The 19,951-nt window shown below is 42.7% G+C and overlaps 1 protein-coding gene across 4 annotated transcripts in view; it reads right to left on the bottom strand.

The window, feature by feature from the left end:
• The window catches only part of LOC123508978 (protein trachealess-like), a 586,870-nt gene that overhangs the window by 441,416 nt on the left and 125,503 nt on the right, over positions 1-19,951 (bottom strand). The window lies entirely within an intron of this gene.

The following is a 19,951-nucleotide window of genomic DNA, read 5'->3' as shown; positions in this document are numbered from 1 at the left end:
ATTAAACCCTCCACTGATGGACATTGCAACGCCAACGGGACCACTAAAGGCTGAATGTGAACTGTACGGGGCTGGATAATAAACCTTAGCACCTCACACGATTAACGCCATTCTAAAACACATTAGGAAATCCCGTTTTCGTTCAGTTTTCCATGTGACAAGACTGGAGTAATGAGTTTTAAGATACAGGAGTTCCTCGTCTTTGTTTCCGTATCGCCACTAAATGCAGATTCATATGCAACCGCTCGATTCCTCTACGTAAGTGTTGAAGTGTCACCGCCTGCAGTTTGGGGTTGACGGGGACACAATTTTATACTTTTTAATTCTTTAGTTTTAAGGAGTAAATATAATAGGGGCTGCAGTGTGTGTGTGTGTGTGTGTGTGTGTGTGTGTGTGTGTGTGTGTGTGTGTGTGTGTGTGTGTGTCTGCTGCAGTCTCTGACGAGACAGCCAGACGTTACCCTACGGAACGAGCTCAGAGCTCATTATTTCCGATCTTGGGATAGGTCTGAGACCAGGCACACACCACACACAGGGACATCAAGGTCACAACTCGATTTACATCCCGTACCTACTCACTGCTAGGTGAACAGGGCTACACGTGAAAGGAGACACCCAAATATCTCCACCCGGCCGGGAATCGAACCCCGGTCATCTGGCTTGTGAAGCCAGCGCTAACCACTGAGCTGACGTGTGTGTGTAAGTACAACGATATCGGCAAGCAATCTGTCAGGCAACAACACATCCTCCACCACACCACCACAACATATTATAAAACAAAGGAATACAAATACGGGTGACGCAAAAGGAACATGAATCACTACCACAATGTTTCTACGCAATATTCTGAGAAAACTTTGAAAAGCAGTCAAATGAAAGATAACACACACACACACACACACACACACACACACACACACACACACACACACACACACACACACACACACACAATATCTCACGTTGATATTCCCTTGCTTGAGCTATAAACACATATTCAGATGCTCTCTCACCAACACTACTTTCAAAAGCTACAAGAATAATAGTCGAATTATTACGAGTATTTATTCAGCTATTAATGCAGATGTCTTATCAATCTGTCACTAGAACATGTGCAACTTGAACTAAAGCCCTTTGAATGTAGTAGAGACGAGGTGCAGAAAGACGTGTTTCAAAAAATGGCACATAGTCTGAAATCCACACCAGCACTCCGGGACTCACTGCGACTCAAGTCAAACCATCACGTCTAGTAAATATGAACAGATAATCTCACGTGGATGATAGATGTGGACCGATTCCTTTCTGTCCTGGCAGCACCAACACAGACGGCTCGCACCTTCCCGCCGCCATCCATCTAGTGGTGAGGGGCAGGCAGCTTCAAGGAAGAAACTGATGCCGCCACTCCTCAGCTTCAGCCAAATTTACATAAATCACTCGCAAAGGTTATTATGCGCAAATGAATGTGATTATCAGTGTGTGATAAATGAGCGGCGATTTAACAAGTTGAGGAGGTGCATTCGTCAATCCAAGGCGCTAGGGAGTGGTGAAAGGAAGACGAGGGGAGCTGGAAAGGAGAGGAAAAGAAGGGGGAATGTTACAGTGAAAGAAGCTAGGAGTGGGAAAGAATGCGCAAAGATGATAAAAAGGTAAAAAAGAGACGGTGAAAGAGAGGAAAATAAGATGGATAAAAGTACAGAGGAGAAGGAAAAAAGGAAAAGAGGGTTGATAAAAAAAAAAGTAAAGGAGAGGAGCGGTAAAGAAAAAAAAAAAAGGAATGACAGAAAGTACGGAAGGAACATAAAAGAAAAGTTGCTCATGCTACTGATCTGCAAGCTGTCAATCCTTCATTCCTTCATGAACCTGACACATATTACACTGATACAAGAATGCAAACAGGAAAGGTGAAAGAAGTCTTTACTACGGTGTCCTTTAGATTTCTCATTGTACTCCTCTTCTTTTCTCATTACTATATACGAAAAGCCCAAAGTCGCCTCCTGAACACACAAGATTCATCCTTACAACCAACTATACATCTACTTTTTATTTCCCTGCAAGGGTAAATTTCTTTCATTTTCTTTGATAGCTTCCATGAATTTCCTACGTCTTTTTTCTTTCTTTTACTGTACGGATGAAAGAGAACACTTAATATATAGGATTGCTACGTGTGTGTGTGTGTGTGTGTGTGTGTGTGTGTGTGTGTGTGTGTGTGTGTGTGTGTGTGTGTGTGTGTGTGTGTGTGTGCGCGCGCGCGCGGGCTGTATAACGGATCGGTCGTAACTCCTACACATTATAAATATCACTGACGTAAAGCACACAATGACACTCTCTCTCTCTCTCTCTCTCTCTCTCTCTCTCTCTAGCAATGTAGTGGAGTAAGCAGGAGACCAACACGGAATTACAAACAGACACGCTTGGCTGATTAAGTTTCTCAGGTGAGGCACCTCCTTTCAACTCCTGGGTGGGAATGACAGGAAGGAACTCGGAGCAAAGGAAAACGAAGGAAACTACTACTACTGCTGCTACTACTACTGCTACTACTACTACTACTACTACTACTACTACTACTACTATTAGTGCAATGATAGTAAAGTAGATAAATTGATGAAAACAAACTAGTTAATGAATATTTATAATACTTGTCATTTCTTTCTTCACACTATTTTACATCCACAAAGGACTTCATTTGAATATTCCACGACTTTTCCACTCCCTTCCTTCCTTCCCTCTCTCCTTCGCCTGCTTCCATTCCTCCCTGCCTCCTCGCCTCGCCAATTGCTCGAAGAAGGTGATTACGAGACCCGACTGTCTTTTTAAACAAATGGAATGACTGGGTCCACTGAGGGAAATAGCAAGTTAGAAATGAGACGCTCTTGGAGCCGCGCTAAAGGAGCAGGAAGGGTCTGACATATAAGGCGAAAGAAGTTACAACTCTCCGTTCGTATTGTCACACGAATGCTAGTTTGTGGTACTGAATTCTGTTTTCTCTACCGTTTATCTTTTGTTTCACCGATTTCTTTTATTTTTTCTAATGAGGAAGAATGGCAAGGTTGATTTAAACTACAACCCTCCTTTTATAATGTCACGTATATGTCAGTTTGTGGCGTAGATTTCTTTATCTATGCCGTTTATCTTTGGTTTTACTGATTTTTCAAGGGCGTGTTACTAATATCGCCGCGGTGACAAGCGTATGATCAGCGCTTACACACTAACTTTCAGTGTCAATAGTTACAAATGTATTATACTCGGACGATGACTCCAGGGAGGTGGGCGATAAGATATTGATATGTGTGTGTGTGTGTGTGTGTGTGTGTGTGTGTGTGTGTGTGTGTGTGTGTGTGTGTGTGTGTGTGTGTGTGTGTGTGTGTGTGTGTGTGATATTCAAATTTTCTTCCGTTTTTGTGATTAATATAACATCTTGTCTTCTTTTTTTTTATTAGAAAGAAACACAATAACATGATTCATGTTCCGTTTCATTCTTTTTCTTATTTTTCACCCGTCTCTCTCTCTCTCTCTCTCTCTCTCTCTCTCTCTGCGGCAGAATCACTCTCATTACCACAAACAATCTTAAGTAACTGGCAGACCCTCGCTGGCAACTTCGCCTGGCTGCAATTTCTCGCTACCAGTAAAGAAAACGTGTTTGGGGCAATCACTAGTAATTATGTAAAAAGAAATGGCTGCTTTTACCAGTCATCTCCTTAAGGCGGCCTTGAAATAATGCACGAGTACACACACACACACACACACACACACACACACACACACACACACACACACACACACACACACACCCGGCAGCTCAGTGGTTAGAGTGCTGGCTTCACAAGTCAGAGGACCGGGGTTCGATTCCCCGGCCGGGTGGAGATATTTGGGTGTCTCCTTTCACGTGTAGCCCATGTTCACCTAGCAGTGAGTAGGTACGAGGAGTTGTGACCTTGTTGTCCCGGTGTGTGGTGTGTGCCTGGTCTCAGGCCTATCCGAAGATCGGAAATAATGAGGTCTGAGCTCGTTCCGTAGGGTAACGTCTGGCTGTCTCGTCAGAGACTGCAGCAGATCAAACAGTGAAACACACACACACACACACACACACACACACACACAATAATCATTATTAGGTTAACCTTTGTTGTCTTGCTACTCTTCCTTTCTTTCCCCATCTTATCACATCTTTAGTTTCGTCCTCCTATTCCTCCTTTTTTCTTAACCTTGTCACACTTTTCCCTTGCTCCCTTGTTCCTCTTCCTTTCATTCCTCTTCCCTCTCAGTTTTCCTGCTTCTTAGTTTATATCTACAGATATTCTACCTCTTCACCCTTCGCTAGGCAGCAGGTCTCCTTTACAAGCTTGCCGCGCTGCACCTCACATGTATTGCTGCTCAAGGAAGCTACACTAGTCAGTACTAATCCTCCTGCAGGTCCCGTCAGCGCTGCACTTCACACGCAATGTATTCCAAACGTTTGCTTAATAAATATAGTGCAACGATCTTTTAGATAAGAAGAGTCACGTTTATCACAACCGCCGCACTGACCGATGCAAGACATGACCACATAAATGACATCAATTCAATGTCTAATAATCATCTGACGACACTAATGTAGGATTAAACTCCTACCCGCGAGACCCAGCAATGCCCGACATTTCTGCGAGTCCTTTCAAGCGCAAACTAACGCGTCCTACACTTGCAATCCGTTAAGCTGCAGTAACCACAAGGGCAAGAGTGGGACCAGTGGATCAGTGGCGAACAGAGCCTGACCCACGAGGCAGCATCATTTTTATCTTGTATAAAAGACGGTTATCAGTTCCCTGTCGTCAAGATTATGCCATTCACAAAACTCTCACTTCTACTATCCTTATTGAACACGTGGTAAGGTTCTTGTTTTACTCTCTACTAAACGAAGAATGTACTGACATTTACTGAATACCTAATATTATTCATTAATAAAGTTATCATTTCCATGTCTAGATTATACAATTTACAAAGTTCTCACTTCTCTACTTACTTAACACGATATTATGAGATTCTAAAATTTTACTTTATTTTTCTGAACTACGAATATTTCAATATTTATTGAATATATAACACCATATTTGAGTAAGGTTATCATTTTTTTCTGTCAAGACAATATCATTCACAAACACGAGGTAAGGTTGTTATGCTTTACTCTTTCTTGAACTAAAAATGTACAAACCTTTATTCAATACCTAATAATATCCAATTAAAAGACATTACAGTACATATATCAATCGCGTTGGTTAAAAGATAAAACATATAATCGATGAAAAAAAAAAGAAATATATAGATCCTTTACTCATCCCTTCCCTCCTTATCATCATCCTCCTCCCGTTTCGCATCAGTGAATTAGAACTTTTTTTAATGACCTTTTTTTTCGCGCGTTCTGGCCAAGTGCATAGGAACAAGGACCTGTCTCGCTGCGGGGGAAGGGGAGGAGCGGAGGGCAGCGAGGGGAATGATTGAGTGAAGAGGGCAAGGAAAGGTAGTCCGGAATTAGATTAACAATTAACCTCTAGTGGCGTGGGCAGATTGGGAAGTGAGGAAGCGAGTGGGTTGAACGAGGCTGATTGATGCCTTACAAAGTAGATTACAAGGGGGATTACAAGAAGGTTTCGTTAAGTAACTTAGAATGTAAAAGAGCACTGAATATCGGCCCATCCACATATAAATAAACACACACACACACACACACACACACACACACACACACACACACACACACACACATAAGCATCCGCACTAGATTACGAGTAGAAATCAAGGAGGAGGAGAACAAAAAATGAAACACTGAAAGGTAACAGGCGGAGCAAGGTACTGAGTGCCAGAAGAGATATGTTATCAATACGATATCAAAGCCCCAACACACACACACACACACACACACACACACACACACACACACACACACACACACCGCGTAATGCAGTGGTTAGCACGCTCGACTCACAATCGAGAGGCCCGGGTTCGAGTCCCGGTAAGCGGAGAGGCAAATGGGCAAGCCTCTTAATGTGTGGCCCCTATTCACATAGCAGTAAAATAGGTACGGGATGTAACTCGAGGGGTTGTGACCTTGCTTTCTCGGTGTGTGGAGTGTTTTGTGGTCTCAGTCCTACCCGAAGATCGGTCTATGAGCTCTGAGCTCGCTCCGTAATGGGGAAGACTGGCTGGATGACCAGCAGGCGACCGAGGTGAATTATACACACACACACACACACACACACACACACACACACACACACACACACACACACACACACACACACACAGAATACCACTATAAATAAAATTGCCTGCGCCACTAATGGGCGGAAGCTGAACAGCGCTTCCCATACAGTCTTCAAGTGTGCCTACAGGCGCTATAGGCCTTACCGTAAAAACACACACACACACACACACACACACACACACACACACACACACACACACACACACACACACACACACACACACACGTCACTCGCTTCCAAATGCATCTCGTCGAGGAAGGACAAGACCTAGAGCAATGGTTTCCCCGCACAGGGTATAATCATGCCATCTCTAGATCCGCTGCTGTTACAAAATTAACTCCAAAGTGATGAAGAAGATCAGAGAGAGAGGAAAAAATAAGCTTTACCGTAAAACTAATGATAGAAAGATCAAGTATACAATGATGCGTTGGATAAAAAAGTTTACTGTATAGTCTAGCATTGAAAGGAGAGATGAGTACTATCACTATATATATATATATATATATATATATATATATATATATATATATATATATATATATATATATATATATATATATGTAAGGCGTCCGTCTCCTCCTTTATTCCTTAAACAGGTATATCCAATTAAGCCGCCAGCAAACGACAATAACAAATCTAGAAATAGTCATTACGGCGGAATGTGTAAAATCTCGGAGGGTAATGGCGGGATAACAATACAAATAGAACACAGCTTTGTAATTAGCGAACCTCCCGCCTTGAGAGTTATGGATTTAATTGGAGGATTATGCTACACCGACGCAACTTACGACCAGTGTTTTCACAATTGTAAGACCCCTCCGTCAGATCACATCCCTGGGCGCCCGCAGACACCCACCCGGCCCGAATTAATGTCCCATCACCCCTGACAAACTGGGGGAGGAGAGAAGCGACCTTGGGAGCCCTCCTGACGCAGCTGGGTGATGAAGGCGTGAGCTTCTACGGGTAAAACCATCAACGGTACGAGACGAAACACTTGCTCCTCGCTCTAAAAAAGGCCACTTCCATCCCGCCTTGTCTCAGGGATATATAGACGCAGAGATTACGAGGCTCAAATGCTACGAAAAAAGCTTCCCTTTAATTAAAACAAATCCAAATTTACGCAGATATATGGACTTGCACAGCGAAAAAACAGCGTCATGTGTCTTGGTCAGGGATGAGGAAGGGAGATGAGCGTTTGTGTCCGGGCGGGAAGGGAGCCAGAGGGAGTTGCTTGTCTTTAGCGTCCGACAAGCAACTTCCAGCTTTCCCAGCGGCTGTTGGCGGGAGGTAGTCGAGGGTTCAGGCAGCAGGAGACATTGTTGATTCCACCTCAGTCTCTCCGGCCAGTGTAATGGACAATTAAGAAGGCTGGTTAATGATCCGAGAGTGAACTACGACAAGGCACATGGTTAACTGGCACGCTGATCCTTCCTTGCCTCCCTTGCCTCCCTCCCTGTCTGCAGTGCGCGCTTGTGCCCTTACGCACTTTTCACTTTCCCTTTCTTCCTACTCCTTGCTTCTTTCTTTTATCTTTGTCCATGATTTCTTTTGTCATATTTCTATTTATTTTCATCTTTTAATCTTCCTTTCTCCGTGTTTTTTTTATATTTTCTATTTCTAATCTATTTTCAATCTTGTTACCGTCTTCCCTCGGCCTCCCCTTTCCTACCACAACAGGAGTTCTCCGGAGTATTATCTCTAAAGACGCTTCTACGGGAGAAGGCAAGCAGTAACCAGGTTGTGTGAAATATAACCTACTGGTGGCTGTAATCAGGGACACCACTTTGGAGGAATGCTTATGAAGAGCTGTATAAAACAAAGCAGGAGGAGGAGGAAGGTTACCGCGGATGATAAAAATGGGAAGACGTTCCACTAAAAACAATGAGGAGGGTATTTAACTCGTCTGGGTCAAATTTTGCGCGTTTTTTGTAGATGTTTCTGAAGCGCTAATCTCATCATGCTGGTCTTTAACGCTCCTGGCTACGATTCAGTGTGCCGTAATCATGCGTCGCTCCCCAGGGAAAGTATGAGAGGCACGGGACATCGCGGGCACGTCCGCAGGAGTCCCAAATACGACGACGGGATTATAAACTAGATTGCCGCGTCTGGTGAAAATGTGAGATGTCTCTGGTTCTGTGGAATGAAGTTAAGATGGAAAAGAGCCATCTGTGCTGCCCGCCAGGCCCACACACGTTGCTGGAAGGGCGGCGGCCGGCAGGAACACAGACCAAAGGCTGAGGCCACGCGGCTAAGAAAGGGAAAATAATAAATAATGAAAATTGCACTAAAGAAACGGGATGATAAAAAGAGCGGAATGACTTGATGAAGGAAGAAATGACGTAGGTGTGATGTAAGCAAAGGTTATAAAGAGTAATGTGAAAAATCATTAATGGTGAGTTATTTGAGTAACTTGTGTTTGTAATGAGGGCTGGATTTTGTCAAAAACGCAAGGTGCATGAAACCTACGAAAAAGACACTAGAATATAAAAAAAAAGAGTTATATCTAAGTAAAATATTAGGCAAAAAAACATACATATTTATATATTACTCACCTTCAACTTTGATATATGGGAAAGAAATGCACATCAGAATAGTGGCCAAAACATCAAACACACACACACACACACACACACACACACACACACACACACACACACACACACACACACACACACACACACACACACACACACACACACACACACACACAAGGTATATTTAGTTTAGCAACATACCTGAAAAACTCCTCCTCCTTTTCTTTTCCTTCTCTTCCTACTCCTACTCCTACTCCTCCTCCTCCTCCTTCCTTCTTCTCCTCGTCCCCTTCCTCCTCTTCCCACACGTGTCCTCTAGCGAAGCAGCGCACTTACCTAGAAAAGAAAAGAAAGATAATAGTAGAGTTGGAATGATCTTTCGAGGAAAACAGATAAATACTTCGAAGACAAAAATTATTGGTATGAAGTAATTGTCAGTCTTTTTATTTATCTATTCTTTTCTACGTTTTTGTTTCTTACACACTCGGTAATGATAAACTGTTAAGGCGGGCGTCGGTTTGAAAACACGATGAAAATAAAAATAGTCACAAAATTATTAGAATATAGAAAGAGAGAATAGTATGGGAATGCAAGGAAAAATGCTCTCTGTCTCGCTCTCGCTCTCTCTCTCTCTCTCTCTCTCAAACACACACACACACACACACACACACGCCTTTTTTCCATCTTAGGTAAAAAGAGACCACACAGGAAAGTCCACATGGCCGACAAGACCCAAATGCACCCGAGGCAACGAAGGAGGAGGAGGAGGAGGAGGAGGAGGAGGAGGAGGAGGAGGAGGAGGAGGAGGAGGAGGAGGAGGAGGAGGAGGAGGAGGAGAGAGGAGGAGGAGGAGGAGGAAGAGGATATTATAAGATAGCGAAAGGGAAGAGTAAGCATAAATGATAAATGAGAGCTAAGGAAAGGGAATGAAAATAGGAGAGAATGCATAGTAAAAGAAGACAAGGAAAGTAAGAACAATGAAATACTGGTAGTTTGGCAGAATTTGTGTTATGGGCATGAGTACTGGCGACACTCGAGAGGTGTAGACAGGCGAGGACACACGAGGATGGAGTGGTGGTGAGACACATTAAAGACATACAGACGGACAGGACAAACCGACAGACAGACAGACAGACACGGTGAAGAGGGCCCGACAGGTGTCCCGCTCACACCCTTGATAACCTAATTTGGCGACAATGTTTGAATGATTGAGCAAAAAGCAATGATGAACTTCCACCTGTATCTTTTATTATGCTGGGCACTCAACACTCCGTCTCCCTCCAGTGACATATGGTAGAAAAAAAGGCACAAAAAATTAGAGCTATGTCCACGAAGAATAAGATAATAGTACGTAAGAATATACAAAGGGAGAATTACCAGAGCAAAGTCGAGTTGACCCTGATCACTGATTCACCTTCTTCTCAGGTGGTCTTTGCTCCACAAGGAAGACATAGGCAGTCCCACTCAGATATCGAAACGCACCATACAGCAAGAGGGAGAGAAGCTCAAGTACTCCGCTAGCCATATCAACTTAAATTAAACATTTCCTTTGTATCTACACCTAAGATTTGCTTTCCAGCTGCCCTCTATTATCTGTTAAATAGCACGGTATGAGAGAATGAAATAAAGGAAAGATAAGCAGGGTAAAGTGCTCAGCTAAACATATCAGTACTTCTCTTTGTTTTTTATCATTGCCCATGTATGAATATACCGAACAAAAATAAACAGACAGACAATTAAACTGAAATATTCTATCACAAATATTGCAGTCGATGAAGTCTAGGAAATTATACACTAATCTTGTACTACACTAGTTTATTAAGCCTGAGAAGACATAGCAGTCAAGGGGTTAGGCAAAGAGCAACGGCCTGAGAGAGAGAGAGAGAGAGAGAGAGAGAGAGAGAGAGAGAGAGAGAGAGAGAGAGAGAGAGAGAGAGAGAGAGAGAGAGAGAGAGAGAGAGAGAGAGAGAGAGAGAGAGAGAGAGAGAGAGAGAGAGAGAGAGAGAGAGAGAGAGAGAGAGAGAGAGAGAGAGAGAGAGAGAGAGAGAGAGAGAGAGAGAGAGCCCCTCCATCCCGTCCCCCTGACAGTAATGATGAGAGATGAGGGTGATGAAGCGTGTCTGCCGTGGTGGCCAAAGATCACCACTGCCCTGACAAATGGAAATGGGGGCAGGATAATTGGGACCTGCCTGCTGTTCACCAATAGGCAGAGAGGCGAGAACACACAGGGGCGGGGCAGGTGTGGCCTCGGTGAAAGGTCCTGTCATGTCGCGGCGTTTGATAAAGTTGCCTGTGTTTTTTTATAGGACAGGAAAACAAGGATGTCGTAGAAAAATATCATCGTTCTATAATATTTCCTTGTCATTTCAAGGCAATGCGTTATGCCAGAAGGAGAAAGTCACTCAAGAATTTCACACACGAAGAAAAACGAGTCGGGACAGAAGGGAAACACAGGAGGGAGTGCTTGGGGTGTCCCACCGGCCAGCCACCTCATCGGCATTCCCCCAGCAGCGGTGGGTCATCAGTCCCCATCAACTCATCAACACAGACTGGGGAAGCCACGGTGTGTGACTGCAAAGGATCTCAGACTTCACTTGATGCAGGGACTCGCTGCTTCACAATGCACACAAATCGAGCCACTGAAGGAAATTTTTTGGCAATGTTATAAGGCAGTTTAGAAGAATCATTACCTTTCGTATTTACGTAAATGCTGTTCATTGCGTGTTTGATAAAATGAAACACGAATACTAGAATACAGAAAACAGCAGAGTACGCAGAAAATTAAAAATAATCACAACAAAGATGGTCGAAAGTCGTAAATTATCAAAGGAAAAAGACGAGAAATGAGATGAAGTGAGGGAGGAGGAAGAGAGCTTTGGAGGAGCAGGGGTGCGGGAGGTGAGGTAAAGCCAGGTAATACTGAGGTAATGAGGATAGATGGGAGGCTCAGTGCCTGACCACGGATTACTGCCACCTCTCCTTCCTGAATGCGTAATGGGGTCCGCTGCCAAAGGGATAAGAGGGCGAGACCAGATGAACAAAAATGCTATAAATGATAACATGGGGAACTCAAAAAGTAGAGGGAAGATAGAAAAAGATGGAAAAGTATAAGGGAAAGCAACCTTAGAATTAAAAATATAACAATAGAATAAAGTAATAAAGAAATGAAGGGTAACATTTTAGTTTTACTTAAGTGCTTCCTCTTCCTTTCATTATCTCTCTCTCTCTCTCTCTCTCTCTCTCTCTCTCTCTCTCTCTCTGTGTGTGTGTGTGTGTGTGTGTGTGTGTGTGTGTGTGTGTGTGTGTGTGTGTGTGTGTGTGTGTGTGTGTGTGTGTGTGTGTGTGTGTGTGTGTGTGTGTGTTAATTCACCTCGGTCGTCTGCTGGTCACCCAGCCAGTCTTCCTCATTGCGCGCGCGCGCGCGTGTGTGTGTGTGTGTGTGTGTGTGTGTGTGTGTGTGTGTGTGTGTGTGTGTGTGTGTGTGTGTGTGTGTGTGTGTGTGTGTGTGTTCACAGCTGTTGGTATTTATATTCAGGAGTGACGAGGGCTATCACTCAGAGAAGCAAGGCTGCCGAGCGAGGGAGGTGCAACAGCCATTAACCTTTTCTCAATAGATTCACAATTTCCATCATCTTGTGCAACTCGGCCACTTTAAACACTCACCCGCACCAGTCAAGAAAGATTTAACAAAGATACAACAAAGGATAGCTGCAACAATAAATCGGGTGAGGGAACAGGCAACACCAGGATGGGGACGGGGCATACAATGTCTATTAATGAACATATACAAATAAATGGGTGTGCCGCTTTCAAATGAGACTCGAAAGACCGTCTAGTCATCTACTGTGTGGAGTAATCAGTACACCTTGGCGCTACAGTTACCTTTACCTTGCCGTTAATATATATGACAGGATATTGCATAGTCAAATAAGTGAGCGACGTGGAGGAAAGGTGGGACAGGTGAGACTTTGGAGCTGAAAGGAGGAAGGTGGTTAGCGGGAGGGAGGACATGGTAAGTAACAAGCAGGCGTTGATTTAGGAGAGAGGCGAGTTGCAAATGACAAAGGTAATGCTTGAAATGAGTGGTTACAAAAGGATGCAAATATATTATGCCAACAAATTTCCATAATGGCGGAAATTGTTCGTTATTATGATTCGACAGGACAGGTGAATGTAATGAGCCTCGTAGGGCCAAGCTAACCACCTGAGTGAGACAGTTTTCCCTCCCACCAACCCTTGGGCGACAGCGAAATGAGAAGGAAAGGAACCATCAACACCTATTTCTACTCCTCTTCCGGCCAAACCCCGCCTCCTCTCGCTCCTCTTGCGCTCTCCATCCTTAGGTCCAAGCGGTTATTTTTGTGTGTTAAGAATAGCAGATAAGAGAAGAGAATAAAAAAAAAAAAGCCTACTCTTATAATCAGAAAAATCAAGTGGAGAAAATATAGTAAAACTTTACACTTTGTCGTTTCCCAAAAAGAAAAAAAAAGCAAATGAAAACCGTTCCCAAAAATGAAAAAAAAAGATAAAAAAAAAAAAGCTGATGAAAAGAACAGAGAGAAAAATCTAATAAAAATGTTTTTCACTGATGTCTAGAGACTTCTGAATTCGACCACGTTGCAGACAGGGAAACAGGAAGAGGGTTTCAGACTTCATTACTAGTTTCCTCGTTGCTTTACCCTTCCCTCGTCCTGATTCCACGTTTTCTTACCTCAATTCTAATACCTGAACCCTTTGTATCTAGTAATTTTGAATATCTACACTATCTTTAGAGTTTATTACTAGTTTCCTCTTTGCTTTACCCTTCACCTGCCTTGATTCCACACCTGTTCATCTCACGTCTAAAGCCTGAACCCCAATATTGTGCGCACATATCTAATCTTTTTGAATATCTATGCTTTCTTTTCTCAGATTTTATTAGCGGTTTTCTCTTTATGTTACCTGCTCTGTTTCCACACCTATCAATATCACGTTTAATACCTTGAACCCTTTGTATCTATAATCATTTTGAATCTGCAATATCTTTTTTTCACGCCTCGCTCTCTTCAATCCTCTGTACGTTTCCTCTTACCCGCCTGATCTTCTATAACCTCTATATATCCTCGTAACCTCAATCAGCACATAGAAAGAAATACATAGGCATCATTATAACTGACGTTTCTTGGATACACAAATAAATACGCAAAAAATAAAAGCAATTATCTCGCTGCCAATAAGAACAAAGCCAATCTCCTAAGTATCCATCACGCGTCTGATGTTTCCTGTTCTAATGATGGAAATTTGTCAGTCAGTTGTCAGGTGAAGGAGAATCTTATCAAGGAGAGCGTGGTAATATTGGGTGTAAGTGGTATCACGAAATATTATTGTTTTTCTTATTATCATTATCCTTCATATTATTATTATTACTGCTGATGTTGATGCTACTACTACTTCTTCTCCTCTTCCTCCTCCTTCTCTTCCTCCTCTTCCTTCTCCTCCTTCTCCGCCTTCTCCTCCTCCTCCTCCTCCTCCTATTACTATTGTTATTACTAGTACCACTCTCACTTGCATCAATATTCTTAAAATCATCGTCATCATTATCATCATCATTATCATCGAACTAATCTGGAAAAACGACGCTAACATTATCAACACTCTCCATCATTTATTTTCACGAGCGCCACCAACATCTCTCCCACCACAAAAACAAACACCACCATTAACACCAAGGCATTAATATAAACAATTGCATCAGTAAACCCCCACACCAAAAGAAAACGGAAGTCCATCCTGAAGGATACAAGAATGATTAACACAACCACAGAAGCACCCTTATACAGTAGCGCGGCGTGTGGCACCAGGCCTTGCCACCACTGCCGAGGCCACACCCCGCCACGATGAGGTCAAGCCGGGCAAGTGAAACCCTCCGATCCCAGATTCTTGAACTTCCACATGAAGAGGTAAATTCTCTATATGGAAATACTGTCTTCATTTACAGGGACTGCCACGTGTGTGTCGATGGATTCTTGGTGCTTCCCTTATGTTATGCGTGTGTTCTTTGGTGTTAAGTGTTCAAATACTGGTAGCGTGTGCAGGATAGTGGATAAAGTGGTGAACGTGGGATCGGACACACATCCCACCATGTGCCACCTTGATATTTTGCCATTTGTTGAGTGGTTTACAATAACAAAATATCCAGGTTCTATCTGGTTACACCAAAGATACGCTTGGGTGGTGATATGGGCCCTAATATGGGTACCATTATATATAAAATTGCCAGTGCCACTAATGGGTGGAAGCTAAACAGCGCTTCCCATTCTCTTCAACATAAAAAAGAAGGTTCTATAATTATCATTGTTAATCTACACCTACATATTAATCATAATAAAAAATCATCTTTGCAAGCACAATTTATTTTTCTAAAGTTTTCGTTCAGCTGTAACCCCCATTTTTCAAGAGCTTTCCAAAATTCTTTTCGCAACTGTGCTATTCTTGGCTTGCTTGCACCAAACACCTTCACCTTAGCACAATAAGATCTAAGGTCTCGCCGGCACATCTACATACCTGTGGGGTCTTTTGCACCACCTGGCCACCTCCCAGTGCCTTCCACAGCCGCCCCCGCACGCCATGACGCCTCCTGGTGGTGCACGATACGTCCCCCTCAAGAACCGGGAGTTATTGATCAAGATTACTATGAGGTCTTCGCGCACCTGATCATAGCTCGGCGAGGCGCGTGTAAATCTTATCTGGCGTGCCGCGTCTCTTCATCCAACGGTCGCCCTCGCCTCCTCGCCGCCAGGGTTACCGATGATCTTAATCTGGTGTAAGTAGATGTCACGTCGGTTGATAATCTATACGTATTAGCGTTTAAATTTCCTTATTAATATATGGGTCGCATCTAAGGAACATAAGACTAGGGTCGCTATCGCCAGGGATCGTGTGTTTCTCTTTTCCTTATCAGTGGTCGGCGATGTGGCGGCAGGAGGTCACACGCAGCTCGCCCTCATTGTCCATTCAATGCGCGTCTCTCGGTATTTATCGCATATTAATATTAAAATGATCTGACTGATAAATATTATCTTTGGTTAACATGTCAGCGTCAGCGGGGGCCGGGCGGCGGTGGGGCGAGGCGCGGGTGATGTAGTGAGGGTCAGCCCGGCTTGCTGCCCCGCAATTTACGGCAGCATTATTCGCGGCCGGGCGTCAGGGGATAGCAGGGGAGTTATCATGTGTTTCGCAACAAAAATATCCCTACTGTTCGCCGCGCTGCCTCGGCGTGCGGGACACCTTTACGCCCTTGGACAGAAATGCTTGCACCGGCCTTCACTCGGCACGAACTGCAGACTTATTATGGGACCAGCATTATTAGACTTAATAGCTAACACTACATTAAGACGAAGAAAAACAGGACAAGGACAACAGGAAGCGTAGGCACAGCGGTGAATGACTAGTGCCCTTGTGTGTTTGATCATTAAGAGTGCTGGATGCTGGACCAGAGGCACGACACAGGACCAAGAAAATGAGAAACGGGGCTCAGTATCGAGCTGAATGGGCCTTTTGGCAACGAGAGCACGTTCATCCCCTCTCCACTACACACACATGACATTCTCATAGTCACCATAACAAGCACACATTTCGGTTATACCTAGTAATTCGTGTATAAGACCGATGTTATGTTCTTGAGTCTCAAAGTAGAACAGCAACGAAGGATGGAAGTAGCATATGTAGATGGCATGTCTCAGTGAAGGCAGGCAGGCTCGTCTGGACCACTAGCCCACATTCTCTCCCTCATTCCAATTAGTATACGTAAGTTTAGTGAGCTCAGACTCTGCCCACCACATCATTACTCATGTAAGGATAATGTCATTGCCTTTGTTTTCTTAACTTACTTTCTTATTTTTTTTCTGCTGCCTGTGAATTCAATTATATTTCTGCTTGGAGGTATGTAGAAATACGCACATTTTTTTTACTTATCAACTTCTAAGCGGTGTTTCAAATATTTGCACAGTGATTCAAAGCCTCAAGGCCAATCTATTTTAATCGCATCGAAAGTACAAGGCTGAAAACAAAGTAAGTTGTATTGAGAGGTACTGATATGAACGTTAATGAACGGCGAGAGATTGCATATATTAAGAAGATGTTAACTGCACCAGGATATCTCTGAAGGAAGAGAGAGAGAGAGAGAGAGAGAGAGAGAGAGAGAGAGAGAGAGAGAGAGAGAGAGAGAGAGAGAGAGAGAGAGAGAGAGAGAGAGAGAGAGAGAGAGAGAGAGAGAGAGAGAGAGAGAGAGAGAGAGAGAGAAACTGACTCGCCTGGAAATTAAACATGCCTGTTGTTGCTTTTTTTTTTTTTTCTTCTTCTTCTTCTTCTTCTTCTTCTTCTTCTTCTTCTTCTTCTTCTTCTTCTTCTTCTCCTTCTCCTCCTCCTCCTCCTCCTCCGCTTTATCCTCCTCCTCCTCCTCCTCCTCCTCCTCCTCCTCCTCCTCATCTTACTACTACTGCTACTGCTACTGCTACTGCAACTACAACTATAACTATAACAACAACAACTACTACTACTACTACTACTACTACTACTATTGCGTGTGATGGAAGTATGAAAGGAAAGATACAGACGATGGAGAAGAAAAAAAAAAAAAGGAATAACGGGAGGAGGAGGAGGAGGAGGAGGAAGGGGGAGAAGGAAAGGATGGAAAAGATTAATTACAATCACTTTAGAAAGGGCGGGAGATTAAAACACGACAAAAAACTGCGCTATCCCGTAATAAATGTTAAGTTTTCATTCGTCCGGATTATATACCATCGCAAGAACGCCGTAATTACCTTGCGCTACACCTTCTCTACCGCTGAAAGGTGAGGCAGCGGCTACGATGGTGGTGGTGGTGGTGGTGGTTGTGATGGTGGTGGTGGTGGTGGTGATGGTGGTGGAAAGAAGAAGAAAGAAAAAGTGGAAGAAATGAGAGAAGGGAGAGGATGCAGGAAGGTAAAGAATAAATAAACGAGTTGGAAGAACAAAAGAGACAGTAAAACGAGAACAGATCAGAAAAGAAGAAGAAGAAGAAGAAGAAGAAGAAGAAGAAGAAGAAGAAGAAGAAGAAAAGAAAAGAAAAGAAAAGAAAAGAAGAAAAGAAGAAGAAGAAGAAGAAGAAGAAGAAGAAGAAGATTACAACAAGAGAGAGAAGAGAAGAGACATGAAGAAGAGAAGAGAAAGAGAGAGAGAGAGAGAGAGAGAGAGAGAGAGAGAGAGAGAGAGAGAGAGAGAGAGAGAGAGAGAGAGAGAGAGAGAGAGAGAGAGAGAGAGAGAGAGAGAGAGAGAGAGAGAGAGAGAGAGAGAGAGAGAGAGAGAGAAAATATATCTAAGGCAAAACAGTAATTGAGGAAACTGTCTAGCACAACGGCGCATCTTCTTAAACTACCCATCACTCGCTTTATTTACCACTATGGAGGAAGAACACACGATTCTCCTAATACGGTAACGCCTTGAGCCACAAAACAATCAATGCCAAATTTGGTGTCCTTTCCAGACACACGAATGAGAGAGGGATTGAAGGAAATAAGTGTTTTATATGAAAATGTGTTTACCAAAGTCAAGGATGTTACTTGTTATCGCCTCATTTTCTCGTGTTTACGTGTGAACTGCGATGGAAGTAACACGTCGCACTCACGGAGAGCTTCCATGCAGCAACCCGACTCTAAACACACATTGCAATGATGACGAGGGCGTGTAATTATACGTAATGTCAGTAACAGTGCAGTGGAAACAGTGTAACATTATCATTGCACCTAAAGAATGCAAGAAAAGAGGAAGAAAATCTAGTGCTGTTTAAAATAAGAGAGGAGCGATGTAAAGAGTAGCGATGTAAAGTATCGTAACACTGTCACTATATAGAAGTGCTACTGCAATTTGATCAATATATTGAAAAGTGCAGATACTGAAAGAAATCAAGAGAAATCAATGCAAAATTTGAAAAAAAAAAAAAAAAAAAAACTGCCGCTGATGAATAGAACAGCGAGGAGATTGCTTGTAACTTAAGGGCAAAGCTAAGACCCAAGTCAGAAGAAACATTATGGAATTAACGTGAGCGAACGACTAGTAACTTCTACACAGTAACTATTTATTTTCAGGCAATAAATAAATAAATAAATAAATAAATAAATAAATAAATATATATATATATATATATATATATATATATATATATATATTTTTTTTTTTTTTTGCCAAGTTACAATCTACACTATGACGGCGTCAGCTGAAATTGAACTGAATTAATCTAAAAAACAAACTTAATCTAATCTAACCAGTAACCTAATCTAACCCAAATCTAAACTCGCTCAACAAGTAAAAACACCATTAATAATTGAAGACTATAATACCCTTATACTCTTGCGCTGCCTCCCAGGACTCCACGCAACCTTGCAAACTATACTCGAGGGAAACGTAAGACAAAGCCTGCAGTCAATACGGATGTGTGAACGAGGAAAATAAGTGTGGAAATAGGTGTGTGGTGATGTTACATACACATACGTTGAGGCGAGATAAAAGCTGTGATCGTAGTTAATGACTCTTGCTTCCACGCCACGGAAACACCAACCACCGTCTCACTTTAATTCGGGTAGCGTTCGCTTCACAAATTACTGCAGGACATGATAAGGCGAGAGGAAGTGCGGTACAGCCATGACGAGTAGCATACAAAACTCTCCTACTGGATCTCTCTTTGCTTAACACTTTTCTTTGCCCTTGAATCCTTTTATCGACTCATAATCCTACAAAACTTGATTATACATAGATATTTTTCATTCATCATACAAGGGATCTGTACACTGATAAGCTCTTTCATGTTCTAAGCCTTCTGATCTGACAATATAAAAATTAATCAACTTCACTTCCATGACAGAGGAAACCTAATAATTGACGGATTTTCCCGTTATCAGAGAACTTCCATTGTCTTCAGCCTTTTCCTGTAATTCTTATCCCTCTAATTTCCAGATCATTCTTAAGAAAAAAAAAAAAAAAAAAAAAAAAAAAAAAAAACAGGCAATCTCACTTTCTCGACAAAGGAAACCTAATATTTGACAAAGAACTTCCACTTAGTTTAGTGTTCGAAGTCTTCTAATCTTCCAGCAATCAATAAAACCTGATAACTTCCTTCTTTACTGTAGCGGAGTAGAGATTGTAACACTAAGAGAAGTGAAAGTCAATA

The sequence above is a fragment of the Portunus trituberculatus genome, chromosome 25, assembly GCF_017591435.1.
Source record: "Portunus trituberculatus isolate SZX2019 chromosome 25, ASM1759143v1, whole genome shotgun sequence".
In the NCBI taxonomy this organism is placed as follows: Eukaryota; Metazoa; Arthropoda; class Malacostraca; order Decapoda; family Portunidae; genus Portunus; species Portunus trituberculatus.
Note: the sequence above shows the minus strand (reverse complement) of the source record. Positions and strands in the feature narration are given on the sequence as shown.